General features: G+C 40.8%; 1 long non-coding RNA gene across 1 annotated transcript in view; it reads left to right on the top strand.

The window, feature by feature from the left end:
- The window catches only part of LOC139747100 (uncharacterized), a 46,674-nt gene that overhangs the window by 30,876 nt on the left and 1,738 nt on the right, over window positions 1–14,060 (top strand). The window lies entirely within an intron of this gene.

Below are 14,060 nucleotides of genomic sequence, written 5' to 3'. Positions count from 1 at the left end.
AGCCACCAGTGTTGCCTGGCCTTATAGCTTCACTCAGTAACTGTACAAGAACAAAGTATATATATATATATATATATATATATATATATATATATATATATATATATATCTCTCGAGCGCTCACTCCTGTGGCCCTTCTTTATGACATGTAGAACCTAATAACGTTTTTGCGTGTGGAAAGGAAGATTTTCCCGCTAGAGAGCCATCGAGGTGAGCAATATGACCTCAGACTTATTTCTCAGCTATGATGAGAGGGTGAGGACGCTGAGAGTGCAGCAGCAACGGGCGGAGTTAACCAAACCGCTGCTCCCTCCACTCGCCCACCCTCACCGCCCATGAAATAATGCACCAGACAGACTGAAATGACAACTTTATGAACAAAGGCTAGACTAACTCTGCCATGACCTCAAGACCAGCCCCCCTTCGTCCCTCCTCTTCCCTCACAATAGCTCGACCGTCCTCCATACCCGGAAAAAAAAAAGTTAACATCCTCATGACCCAATGCCTCCCCCACTGCTTTTCACGACTGAAGATAAATCGAACTTCATTTCTGTTTTGAGATTCTCCTCGGCCGTGTACAGTATAATGGTGAATCTGATTTGTACAAGCCTGTGATCCAGTTAGAATACTTGACAAAAGTTTTAAGGAGCAGTTTCCTTAAAAGAGTAGATTAAAGTTTAGGCATAAGAAGTGTGTAGAATCGAGAGCTTCTATATTTAAAACTCGTAAAAGAAAATTGTATTTTTTCTGGTAGAAAGCGAAAGCTAGATAAAGCTTGCCATAAATTACATTACCACGAACGTTTTACACTGTTTAGTGATGTGGGAAGTAACACGTGCACCTCTCCCAAACATATAGGTGGTCGAGTTTGTTATTCATCCGGAAAATTTTCCCAACTTGTAAGTAATGGTCACTGCCTTCAGCTCTAGTGATACACTGATCACCTACTTGGAATTGTCCAAGACATGATTCAGATAGACTTGGACTCTTGTCTTGTCAGTCTCTGTATATGTATGTATGTCTCTGTCTTGCTGTCTATCATTATTTCTCCTTTCCCAATTTCACAGAATTCATCTGCTATAATTAGCCTCCGGTCTGGGGCGTCATACACATACCCAGTAGGTTATATCAGGAAGTGAAAACGTTCCTCTTCCTTTCTCTAGCCAACGGGGCTGAGGGTTGGGGACCCCAGCTCTGCGAATGTTACCTCACAACAGGTGCATTTATCCCTGGACGAAAGAGGCGTGCTAGCATTTTGTCCGATTCTTCACTCGAAGCTTTTCATCCTATTTAATTTAGTATTAGAAATTATATTTAGACGTTTTATAAGTTTAATAGATACGATATTCAGTAACCCATAAGACTTACAGTCTTTCGATAGTTGCTTAGGCGAAACAGTGTTGATAGTTAAGCAAAGATTTATTCTCAGATGTAGAGATTAAGGAAGAACACGTAACAGATTCTGTGTGACCCTGTTTGTCCCAACGTGACTGTTGGATGTTGATGTGCGCCTCCGACTTCCTGGCCTTAAGTCTATCGCAATTTAACGACCTTTGAGCACAATGATACGACCTATGAGAAGATACGACCTTTGAGCACGACGTTACGACCCTTGACCACGATGATACGACCCTTGAGCACGACTTTACGACCCTTGAGCGCGACAGTACGACCCTTGCTACATGTCCGAATACAGATCGTAATTTTTTACCTTCCTTGAACACTTAGAGGGAAAACAATTGTGTTTGTAACATTTCGCGACGTCATACTTGCCTGTTATTGGAGATAACTACAGAAACCTTTTAAGACACATTGTGTAATCTCTTTGATACAGGAGAAATTAGTTTTTTTTTTTTGGAGGTGTGTTTGGTTTTTGGTTGGTTGGTTCCATGAGCAAGCTGCTACTACACTCACACCACCAGAGGGAGTCCGCTCCACAGACGAAATTATATGTTGCAACCAATTCTCAGTCGGACGGGAAGTGCTGCCGGAGGGGGTAGGATATACCACCCACCCCACCCTATCCTCCCCCTCCTGACGCCGCGGGTGGTGGAGGAGTGGATGGGTGGTGGAGGAGTGGATGGGTGGAGGAGTGGATGGGTGGTGGAGTGGATGGGTGGTGGAGGGTCTACGGCTGCTGAGAGTGGGCGGTGGTACCACTAGCTGCACCCCCCCCCCCCCCCCCGTAACAAGTACCGTATTACGGGGTTAGGTGTACCGGCCCACTCCATCTCGTGTATATTGGAGTGCATCTGTCTGTCTTTGCCTCCGTGAAATCACTGTTTGTTTCTGTATGTTTTTGCCTATGCGAGTGCAATACGTATATTTTAGGGAGAGGGTTTTACATTCATGTTGCCGCGTCTCTCAACCTTGTACGTAGATAAACCATCTCTTTAAACCTTACGTGTACATTTATATGCACACACACCAGGTAGCAGTTATATGCTTATTATAGCGAAGTTAGTGCGAGAAAAAAAGTGTTTAGCGGAACACAGACGAGGATGCTCCACCATGGATGTATGTATGTATATTTGCCCGCTGGCCACGTCCGCAGTGGCCATGACTGGCCACTGTGGCAGACCAGCCGTTATTTAAAGGTCTTGCCGCTCTATCATTAACCCTCCCAGGCCACTATATATACAGGTCGACGTAGCTCTGCTCAGTGAAGCGAGAACAAACAGACACCCTCCCTCTACCGGGCGCGGTACGACGGATAGCTATCTACTGCCGCGTTGAAATCTCCTCCGAAAATTTTTTTGAATCGGTTGATTTATTATTGCCAATAGACTCTTCCACCGGCCTTGAAAGCCTAGCTTCGAGGCTCCGATGGATTTTTGGACTTCGAAGCTTCCCCATGATGATGATGATGGTCGTTGTAGCAGCCGGACATACTCCTCAGTACTTCCTTCCTTCCATTATATGAACCCCACCCGCGCAACACGACTCCTTCCTCCTCCCCCAACCCATCCCTTGTAATCCCCTACCCTGCCCCCGACCGTCCAACTCCCTTTACGTTCTATTAAGCTATATAATATATATATATATATATATATATATATATATATATATATATATATATATATAATATATATATTAGCTTTTAAATTTATCTCCGGCATCAATATTTCTCGAGCCCTAAACTCTGGAATGTCATATAACCGCTATAGGTTTGTCTCGATCAAGAGGTCTGATACATGATTCACGTTTTTCATTAAAGCTTAATTTTACGGTCATAAAAACTGGGAAACAAAGCTGATATTACAGTACTTCGCATCTACCATGAGTAGCATAACTAACCTTTTCCTTTGAAATATTTCGTCTGTATAGTCGAAATTATCATTACTGGATACTATGGCCAATTATATCATCCACAAGGTAATCGATATAGAATTATCATATCCTAACTCGTTCATTGAAAATATCCGTATTTGATTTCTGCCACACATTTCCTCTCCATCACGAAGTAATCTTAAGAAGGTTTACGTGAATCTTAAGGCGTTGCATCCTTCACAGACGGTATGTGACACGTCAAGTAAGGATGGTACATTTTGAGAGACTTTGGAGATGTTGTTTTACGATCGGTACTCGTCCAGTTGGTCTCTCTGAGCCTGGCGGTGTTGGCCATAGTGATTGTAAGTCGTCTTCCGCTCACACAGGTCACGAAGTGTGTGTGTGGTGGCCTCTGGCGAAACCTGTGCCTTTTTGGGGAAACTCGTCTCACGAAGGCATCATTCCTGACATCATCACTTGCTTGCTTGCGTCATCACTGTTGACATCACCACTTGTATTCCAACCGCTGATAAGCCTCTTCTCATCTTACACACACACACACTGTATTGCATTCTTTTTAGCCAATAGCACAAGGTTATAGAGAATACAAGGTTAAATCGCTGTTGGGACTTACCTCCGACTCTCGGTACAATTCTCAACATGCTTGAAAACAATGATACAAGAGGAAAAAATTCTCGCGTTCTTATTTTTCAAAACGGCGAAGTCACGCGCGGCAGACGAGGCGATGGGAAGACAAACATTTAGATTTCTATAAATCTTCGTACGTTCTCTTTTCAAACCACACACAACTGAACAATAGCGTCACGCTATGCCTCATGAGATTTCCAGTTAGCCCTTTGCTCTCCCAGTAAACACTGACTCAAAAGTCTAGTCACGCGAACTGGATCTACAAAGGTAACATCTGACGAAGACTGAACGAGATTTGTTTACGTTCTTACTGACAGGGGAAATGGTCGCATGTTAGGTACCTGCCTCCCAGGAGCTGGACATCCTTATCGTGTAGTCTGTAGTACAGTAACTTTTTCTTGTCCTGTAGTTGTATATTATTTCCCTCTGTCTTTCATGTTATCATGAATTACATCATGGAAGATGACATCTATTTACTAGCAAAGAGTTTTTATTATTCCACTTCTGTCTTTGTATTTCTCCTTCTGTGAAACGGTAGCATTTATCGTAATGAAAGTGTATTGTCTGTAATCGCCTTCCCGCTACAGGTATATCTGCGTCTGTATTGCTGTATTTTTTCCTTGATCGTCCGGAATATACTTGCAAGTAATTAAGTTGATTTGCTGCATTAGCAGACCAATAAGGCTTTGGAATGACAATGCTTCCAAATATCGTGGACATCGCCTGTTTTAGTTGTCCTACCACGAACTCCCCCGAGGTATTTTACCTTTGTGAGGTTGTAGTCTGGTGACCATTTTGGAAATACCTTTATGCTCCTGTGTTTTCGAGACCTTCGAAGTATTTACGTTCCAGATATTGCACCCTTGGGTAGTGTAGTTGTTTCCTCGTGTTCTTTACACCTGATGTATTACCATTCACCATCCCTCATTAATCTAATTTCGCCGCATCAGTTTTATTACTTCACACTTTGTGCATTTTTTTTTTTTTATCAGGAGAAAGTTAGTTTTGATTGCTTTTCCGAGATGGCGTAACTTTGAGGTAGGTTCTCTCAACCAATTTATGAAGACACCACAAAAATGTCTGGTTCTTATCAGGGCTCAGTAAGTAAACAAGTCAATAAGGATATTCGTAGGTGTATACATAAAGTGGGAACAAATAGACTTAGAGCGAGATAGTAAGTAAAAACACTTAAACACACTGAAATACATGTAGATCTAAGCTTCTACATGCACTAAAGACGGGAACGAATGGGTTAAAACACCGGCGAGTTTCGTGTTGTAGTACCACCACCATCTACTGTCACCTGTACTTTATACCACAATCCACTACCACCACTGACAACAACAGTTATCAACCAGAATAGTGTTGTAAATGACACCAGTTGCCACAGGACCCGTTACCCGTCCATCATAACGCATCCTACAAGACTGATGCTTGCTCTCTCACTCGCATGCTTCTAACCACGAGCACTAAGAACGCCTCTCTCTCTCTCTCAACAGTAAAATGGGCCTTTAAAAAGGCGAATTCAACGCAATGAATTAATCTTGTAACATTTAAGTATGACGGAAATTTCTAAGACGCGAAGATATATGTGTGTTCGTTTCGTATGTTTTGATAGATTAACATTTTGTATTTATTTTTCATGTATCTTAGAAGTGTCAATGTCTACATTGTTCTTTATCGTAGATGAATTTCGTCCGTCGCTAACGCTTAACTACATCTAGAATGATTACAGACGTATCCATGATGACTACTGAAACTGTGGACAATTACAGATGTTGCATCTTCTTGTCCAAGAATTTTTTTTGGCATGAAAATTGAAGCGCTTCTACTATGTATTCGTATTTAGTAACTAGTAAGCCATAATTATATATATATATATATATATATATATATATATATATATATATATATATATATATATAATAATAAACTAGGGTAAGAAAAACCTCTACGTCTCTCAATGCGGAAAGTCGTGTTTGGGAAAACGCCTGGGTGATAGTTGAAGATGTCAGTGGGCTGAGCCAGGGTGTGGAAAGTAGCAGGGGCGAACCATGGCTAGGTCTGTAGGGCATGGCTGTGGGTAGGGAGCTGTGGTTTCGATGCATTGCAAATGACAGCTAGAGAATAGTTGTGCGCGAATGCAGACTTCCTTTGTTCCTGATACTACCTCACTGATAAGGGAAATGGTAGTCAAGTGTGTGTATATATATATATATATATATATATATATATATATATATATATATATATATGTGTGTGTGTGGTGTCGCTTTATATCAAGGGCCATATCGTGCAGTGGGAGAAAGTGAGGTCATATAGTTATCTTTTAACACTTTTTCATTAAGTAATTAGCAAGTTGACGGTGACGGCCTTATTGACCGTGGCAGGCGATAGGCCTGAAAGATAATAGCAAAACTTTTTAAGGTATAGTCCCAAATCATGGGTAAAGGTGTACAAGCCTTTGTTCGGATAAAATGTTTAAGTAAACCACTTGCTTGTACTTCTCAAGGTAGACTGAACGATGCTATTCACAGGTAAACCACATTTGGCTACGTAGATACAAGTGTACCACTTCTCACTTGCCGACCTCATCGTGTTACTTCTCATGACAGACCACACTGCACTACTTCTCAGCGTACTTCACTACGTATATCCCATGTATTAAATAACCACAGATATTAGTTCTCAAGTGATCAGTACCGCCAAGCTCCCGCAGTAGTATTAGCCAATTATATACCCATCGGTTGAAAAAAAGATGAAAAAGTAGTCTGTTAGTGATAATTCTCATACCATGCATTCTTTCATGATGTATGTATTCTAGCAGTATTACGATGATTGGATTGCTTTTGAAAATGACATTACGGAGTAGATGTTTCATATAATACCTCAGACTAGTAGCACTCTGCTTTTCCCACCTTCGTAAGGTCTTGATATTTGGAAAGGTGACAGACACGCAAGACATGCTGATCTCTCGTGCTTGTGGTGAAGAATAGCCTTTCAATTTTTCATATTCATCATTTTGTCCCACGCGTTTCTATCATTATGTACTCTTATGGGAAGCAATCGACAGTACATTGAGTGATAAAGGCGTGTTCTTTCATCCAGCTTCAAAATCTTAACGAGGCCTATTTTTCATACTAAATAGATTCTGTGGTTGAAATACTTTTTTGGTGGCCATGAAGTCCTGTGGCCAAGCATTCAATGAGTTACATAATTGAAATGCATAGCAGTAATTCTCTTGACTTATTTGGTATGTGTCGGCAAGAGGAAGTATTGTATTTTACAGTATACAAGGATTTGTTATATACCACTCTTGAAACAAGATTTTTGGCCTGAAAATACCATAGATTTGCTTCGGAGCTTCGGTACAGGGCCTAGTTTTCATGCTAAGCTAATATATATATATATATATAATATATGCTAGGGCTAATATATTCTTGGGACCATTAAGTCTTTTGTGTTGAAGCATTTAGGTTATTACATGAAAAATATTTCATGATTATTCCATTCATAATTTTATGCTTTTTGTTGGTCAAAGAAGCGGTCAGAAGTTTTACTTTTTTCAAGGATAGAGGCCCTTTGTTATAATCTAATTTTGAAAGATAGTCTTTTGGCCTGAAAAGGACCTCCATTTTTTGCTGTTTTTCTTTGAAAATTAGTTTGGCTTCAAATGTGTTTTTTCATACTTGATCATTTCCCATGGTAATTAAGTAGCGCCAAGAATGGACAAAAAGGGTGGTTATCCATTCACCAGCTGTCATCTGTAATGACCTGAAACCACAGCTTCCTATCCACAACCATGTCACTTTGCATACCCTGGTTCTGTCTGTTGATAGCATTTCAACCCTAGTGTACCAAATCATTCCAATTTACTCTATCCCTTGCGTGCCTTTTATTGTCCAGCATGTTCAGGTCCCAGTTACTCGAAATCCTTTTCATTCCATCCTTCCATCACCAGTTTGGTCTCCCTGTTCTTGTTCCCGTCACTTCTAACATCTCTGCACACCCTCTTCAGCTCTCACAAGCATTTGATTACCACACATCTTACCATTTCATTACTTAATCAAACCACCTCGCACAACATATTGCCCTTGAACATTTCATTTCCAACATATCCAGCCTCCTCTGCACAGCTTTATCTATAGCCTATGCCTTGCATCCAAAAAATGCTGGGATGACTATACCTTCAAACATAACCTATTTTCACCTTCCTAGATAACGTCTCTCTCCACACATTCTTCAGTGTTCCAAGAAGCTTCACCCCTTCACCCAACATAGTTCCATTTGCTGCACAAGTCTCTTCAACTTTTTTGAATATTCAGTAGAGTGGTGAAGCAAAATTTATCTCCATCCACACACTATTTTTTCTTTTTTTTTTTTTTTTGCTTTGTCGCTGTCTCCCGCGTTTGCGAGGTAGCGCAAGGAAACAAACGAAAGAAATGGCCCAACCCACCCCCATACACATGTATATACATACGTCCACACACGAAAATATACATACCTACACAGCTTTCCATGGTTTACCCCAGACTCTTCACATGCCCTGATTCAATCCACTGACAGCACGTCAACCCCGGTATACCACATCGATCCAATTCACTCTATTCCTTGCCCTCCTTTCACCCTCCTGCATGTTCAGTCCCCGATCACACAAAATCTTTTTCACTCAATCTTTCCACCTCCAATTTGGTCTCCCACTTCTCCTCGTTCCCTCCACCTCCGACACATATATCCTCTTGGTCAATCTTTCCTCACTCATTCTCTCCATGTGCCCAAACCATTTCAAAACACCCTCTTCTGCTCTCTCAACCACGCTTTTTATTTCCACACATCTCTCTTACCCTTACGTTACTTACTCGATCAAACCACCTCACACCACACATTGTCCTCAAACATCTCATTTCCAGCACATCCATCCTCCTGCGCACAACTCTATCCATAGCCCACGCCTCGCAACCATACAACATTGTTGGAACCACTATTCCTTCAAACATACCCATTTTTGCTTTCCGAGATGATGTTCTCGACTTCCACACATTCTTCAAGGCTCCCAGGATTTTCGCCCCCTCCCCCACCCTATGATCCGCTTCCATGGTTCCATCCGCTGCCAGATCCACTCCCAGATATCTAAAACACTTTACTTCCTCCAGTTTTTCTCCATTCAAACTTACCTCCCAATTGACTTCACCCTCAACCCTACTGTACCTAATTACCTTGCTCTTATTCACATTTACTCTTAACTTTCTTCTTTCACACACTTTACCAAACTGTCACCAGCTTCTGCAGTTTCTCACATGAATCAGCCACCAGCACTGTATCATCAGCGAACAACAACTGACTCACTTCCCAAGCTCTCTCATCCCCAACAGACTTCATACTTGCCCCTCTTTCCAAAACTCTTGCATTCACCTCCCTAACAACCCCATCCATAAACAAATTAAACAACCATGGCGACATCACACACCCCTGCCGCAAACCTACATTCACTGAGAACCAATCACTTTCCTCTCTTCCTACACGTACACATGCCTTACATCCTCGATAAAAACTTTTCACCGATTCTAACAACTTGCCTCCCACACCATATATTCTTAATACCTTCCACAGAGCATCTCTATCAACTCTATCATATGCCTTCTCCAGATCCATAAATGCTACATACAAATCCATTTGCTTTTCTAAGTATTTCTCGCATACATTCTTCAAAGCAAACACCTGATCCACACATCCTCTACCACTTCTGAAACCACACTGCTCATCCCCAATCTGATGCTCTGTACATGCCTTCACCCTCTCAATCAATACCCTCCCATATAATTTACCAGGAATACTCAACAAACTTATACCTCTGTAATTTGAGCACTCACTCGTATCCTTTGCCTTTGTACAAAGGCACTATGCACGCATTCCGCCAATCCTCGGGCACCTCGCCATGAGGCATACATACATTAAATAACCTTATCAACCAGTCAATAATACAGTCACCCCCTTTTTTAATAAATTCCACTGCAATACCATCCAAACCTGCTGCCTTGCAGGCTTTCATCTTCCACAAAGCTTTTACTGCCTCTTCTCTGTTTACCAAATCATTTTCCCTAGCCCTCTCACTTTGCACACCACCTCGACCAAAACGCCCTATATCTGCCACTCTATCATCAAACACATTCAACAAACCTTCAAAATACTCACTCCATCTCCTCCTCACATCACCACTACTTATCACCTCCCCATTTGCACCCTTCAATGAAGTTCCCATTTGCTCCCTTGTCTTACGCACTTTATTTACCTCCTTCCAGAACATCTTTTTATTCTCCCTAAAATTTAATGATACTCTCTCACCCCAACTCTCATTTGCCCTCTTTTTCACCTCTTGCACCTTTCTCTTGACCTCCTGTCTTTCTTTTATACATCTCCCACTCAATTGCATTTTTTCCTTGCAAAAATCGTCCAAATCCTTCTCTTATCTTTCACTAATCTTACTTCTTCATCCCACCACTCGCTACCCTTTCTAATCAACCCACCTCCCACTCTTCTCATGCCACGAGCATCTTTTGCGCAATCCATCACTGATTCCCTAAATACATCCCATTCCTCCCTTACTTCCATTGTTCTCACCTTTTTCCATTCTGTACTCAGTCTCTCCTGGTACTTACTTCCTCACACAAGTCTCCTTCCCAAGCTCACTTACTCTCGCCACCCTCTTCACCCCAACATTCACTCTTTTTCTGAAAACCCATCACCAGTCCTTCTTCAGCACATAAATCTACAAGCTCTTCACCATTTACATTTACAACACTGAACACCCCATGTATACCAATTATTCCCTCAACTGCCACATTACTCACCTTTGCATTCAAATCACCCTTCACAATAACCCGGTCTTGTGCATCAAAACCACTAACACACTCGTTCAGCTGCTCCCAAAACACTTGCCTCTCATGATCTTTCTTCTCATGCCCAGGTGCATATGCACCAATAATCACCCATCTCTCTCCATCAACTTTCAGTTTTACCCATATTAATCGAGAATTTACTTTCTTACATTCTATCACATACTCCTGTTTCAGGAGTACTGCTACTCCTTCCCTTGCTCTTGTCCTCTCACTAACCCCTGACTTTACTCCCAAGACATTCCCAAACCACTCTTCCCCTTTACCCTTGAGCTTTGTTTCACTCAGAGCCAAAACATCCATGTTCCTTTCCTCAAACATACTACCTTTCTCTCCTTTTTTCACATCTTTGTTACATCCACACACATTTAGACACCCCAGTCTGAGCCTTCGAGGAGGATGAGCACTCCCCGCGTGACTCCTTCTGTTTCCCATTTTAGAAAGTTAAAAATACAAGGAGGGGAGGATTTCTGGCCCCCCGCTCCTGTCCCCTCTAGTCGCCTTCTACAACACGCGAGGAAGATATTTCACATAATTATAAATCGTTTGTCTTCCCTTTCAGAAATACCCGCATCCCTCAACAGTTCACTCACTCCATCTGTCCTTTTCAAGGTTTGCCTCTTTTACCTTTAATCACAGTGCCTCCTATGTCCTACATGACCATACAGTATTAAAGACTTTTGCATCTCTCTAATGGTTCCTTCAGGCTGTATCTCTCTTCTCTTTCCTCTACAGATGTTTTAGCAATTCAGGCTTGGTGAAATAAAGATTAACATCCATCCTTCGAGCTAGAATAAGCACTTCAGCATAGCAGCACCATAAGCACACCATATAAATTCTTCCCATTCATCAGGGCTTTTGGTGTGCTGCTTCTAGTTTTTCTTCCTACCATAACTTTACCTCTAGCTTCACCTTTACTCATAAGCATCCTAAATCTTCATTCCCATATACCTAAATTTATTAGCAGGAGAATGGCCATTCTTTTCAAATGCAAAACCCTAGCTTTACACACATTCTCAACACCATCCTCTTGCACACATCAGCAAATGAAACCAATATCCCACCTCCTCTGATTCGGTTTGCATGTATTTAGTATTACTAGAAATTGAGGTAAAATGCATTTTTCTTTTGATCATCCCTTTAAAGCTTCTTAAGAGAAGTCAACTTGAGGTTTATAATAGGCAATAATTATGATAAAAAGACTTATGTATTAATGCATAATATATACAAACTATATTTGGTAGACACATCATTATGTACAAATAAATTAAGTATAATACATAATATTAATGAATTATAAATCTAGTGATACACATTTTACAAACCATTGATAATAAAAACAAAATTGAAGATAAGGGCTGAGAGCAGAACCCTGGACTTCCTCTTTACTTGGACAATAAATCTGGGTGAAAGGCTGACCCTAAGAGGGGGGAAGCTGTCAGGGATAGCCACACCCAGAACCAAACCACCTCAGCACACACACTATTTCGTTTGTGGGAAGAGGTGGGGGAGGATGTATGACTGATACTTGGCATCCAGCAAGACGAAGGATAAAAGAAATATAGTATAATCATATGTATGTATCCTTATAGAGATGCTGTGGAAAAACTGAATAGCAGAAAGCATACTATGTTTTACAAAAAAAAAAACATCATGGAAGTTACTACAAATATCACAAAGGTAAGAAATCACAGGTCTTACAAAATGAAAAAAAAAAGATTATGAATTCAAGTTCCATAATCTTCAGGAAACCACCTACAGTTACAGAATAAATCAAAATCAATGAAATCAGGTGCCTAAGAGCAATGGTCTAATGCAGTGGGGGATTACTGCAGTTGGCCAATGTCCCTGGGATTCATGTGTTCAGTGCAACCCTCAAAATGCATTGGGGGAGAACACTTTGAGGGACTCACTGAGCTAGAAGGAAGGAGAAAATAAGATGCCAAGTATCATGTGAGTTGCTCCAAGATAAACAGCTCTCAACGGTCAAAATTAAACAGTAGAACAAGTAATATAGTAACAGTTGTACTGATCAGATACGAGTTTCAAATCTCGGGATACAGGACAAAAAATTCACATTATCCAGAGTCTGCAACTTCCAACCTGATTCAGACAAATTTTGTTCCCTAGAGTCTCTCCCGCACCATCATCATTGGAGAAAAAGCCAGAGACTTCACACAAACATTTACTACAGGAAATAAGCTTGGCATATAAAACACCGAGCAGCAACAAGGATACAGCAACAACCCTACCTAATGAGGAACCCGTGTCTTGGATAAGGACTCGTGGGCAGAAAATAAAAACATAATGCAAAATACATCCAATTCAACAAATTTTCATTCTGGACCCTTTGAAACGCCGAACGCTTTCTTAAAATCATAGTAAATGCAATCAGACCATATACTACTATTAAATGATAATAGCAATGCCCTGAACTTTGTTCAGATAGAGGGTCCCAGATGAAGTGCTTCCTTTAAGATAAGAGCCCTGGATAAACTGTTTCCTAGGTATGTTGTGTAGCAGAATATGATAGAGACCTTCATCATTCTGCAGTTCAGCATTTCAAAATCGAAGTTGCTAAGTTGAGTTGGATAGGTATCGAGAAGATCTGCTATCCTATTCACAACATGCACACTAGAAAACAAACTTCACTGGCACCTAACCCAAAACTCTCAAATGATAATCTTGTCATATACCTCGAACAAAATTTTATAATTGTCTGAAAACAGAAACATCAAGTTCACAAAAAAAGAATGAGGTATAACAAGGAATGCTTCTTACAATATACCTCGCATTGAAACTAAAATTTCAGTAAGAACAGTTTTAAATTGTCAAGAAACAACAGGATGAGGTATAGACTTGACTGTAGTAATAAGAAAGAGCTGTGTTGGAAAGGAGAAATTAATAAATTAGGAGCTAGCCAGGAGTGACTGGAAGATGGGGATTGTCAGTGGTATGGAAGGAACTGTTATGTGGGACGAAAAGGCATTGATAGGATCATGGGTATCTGGGGAAGATGAACTTTGTTATAGGCTTTTAGTTGCATAATACATCTTGGTAAAAGGGATATACTGTTCAGTGATCTTGATGAAAGCAGAACAACACAACCCAGATGAACAATGGCAAGAAGATGAAACGGTTGTGGTAAAAGGTGAGAGATGTCCATGATCACAAAATGAAGATGGATCTTTTAAAACTAAAGAGGATGAAAGAATTAAAAGTGGTACATGGAAATATGAACAAGTTAAT

The sequence above is a fragment of the Panulirus ornatus genome, chromosome 67, assembly GCF_036320965.1.
Source record: "Panulirus ornatus isolate Po-2019 chromosome 67, ASM3632096v1, whole genome shotgun sequence".
NCBI classification, from domain to species: domain Eukaryota; kingdom Metazoa; phylum Arthropoda; class Malacostraca; order Decapoda; family Palinuridae; genus Panulirus; species Panulirus ornatus.
Note: the sequence above shows the minus strand (reverse complement) of the source record. Positions and strands in the feature narration are given on the sequence as shown.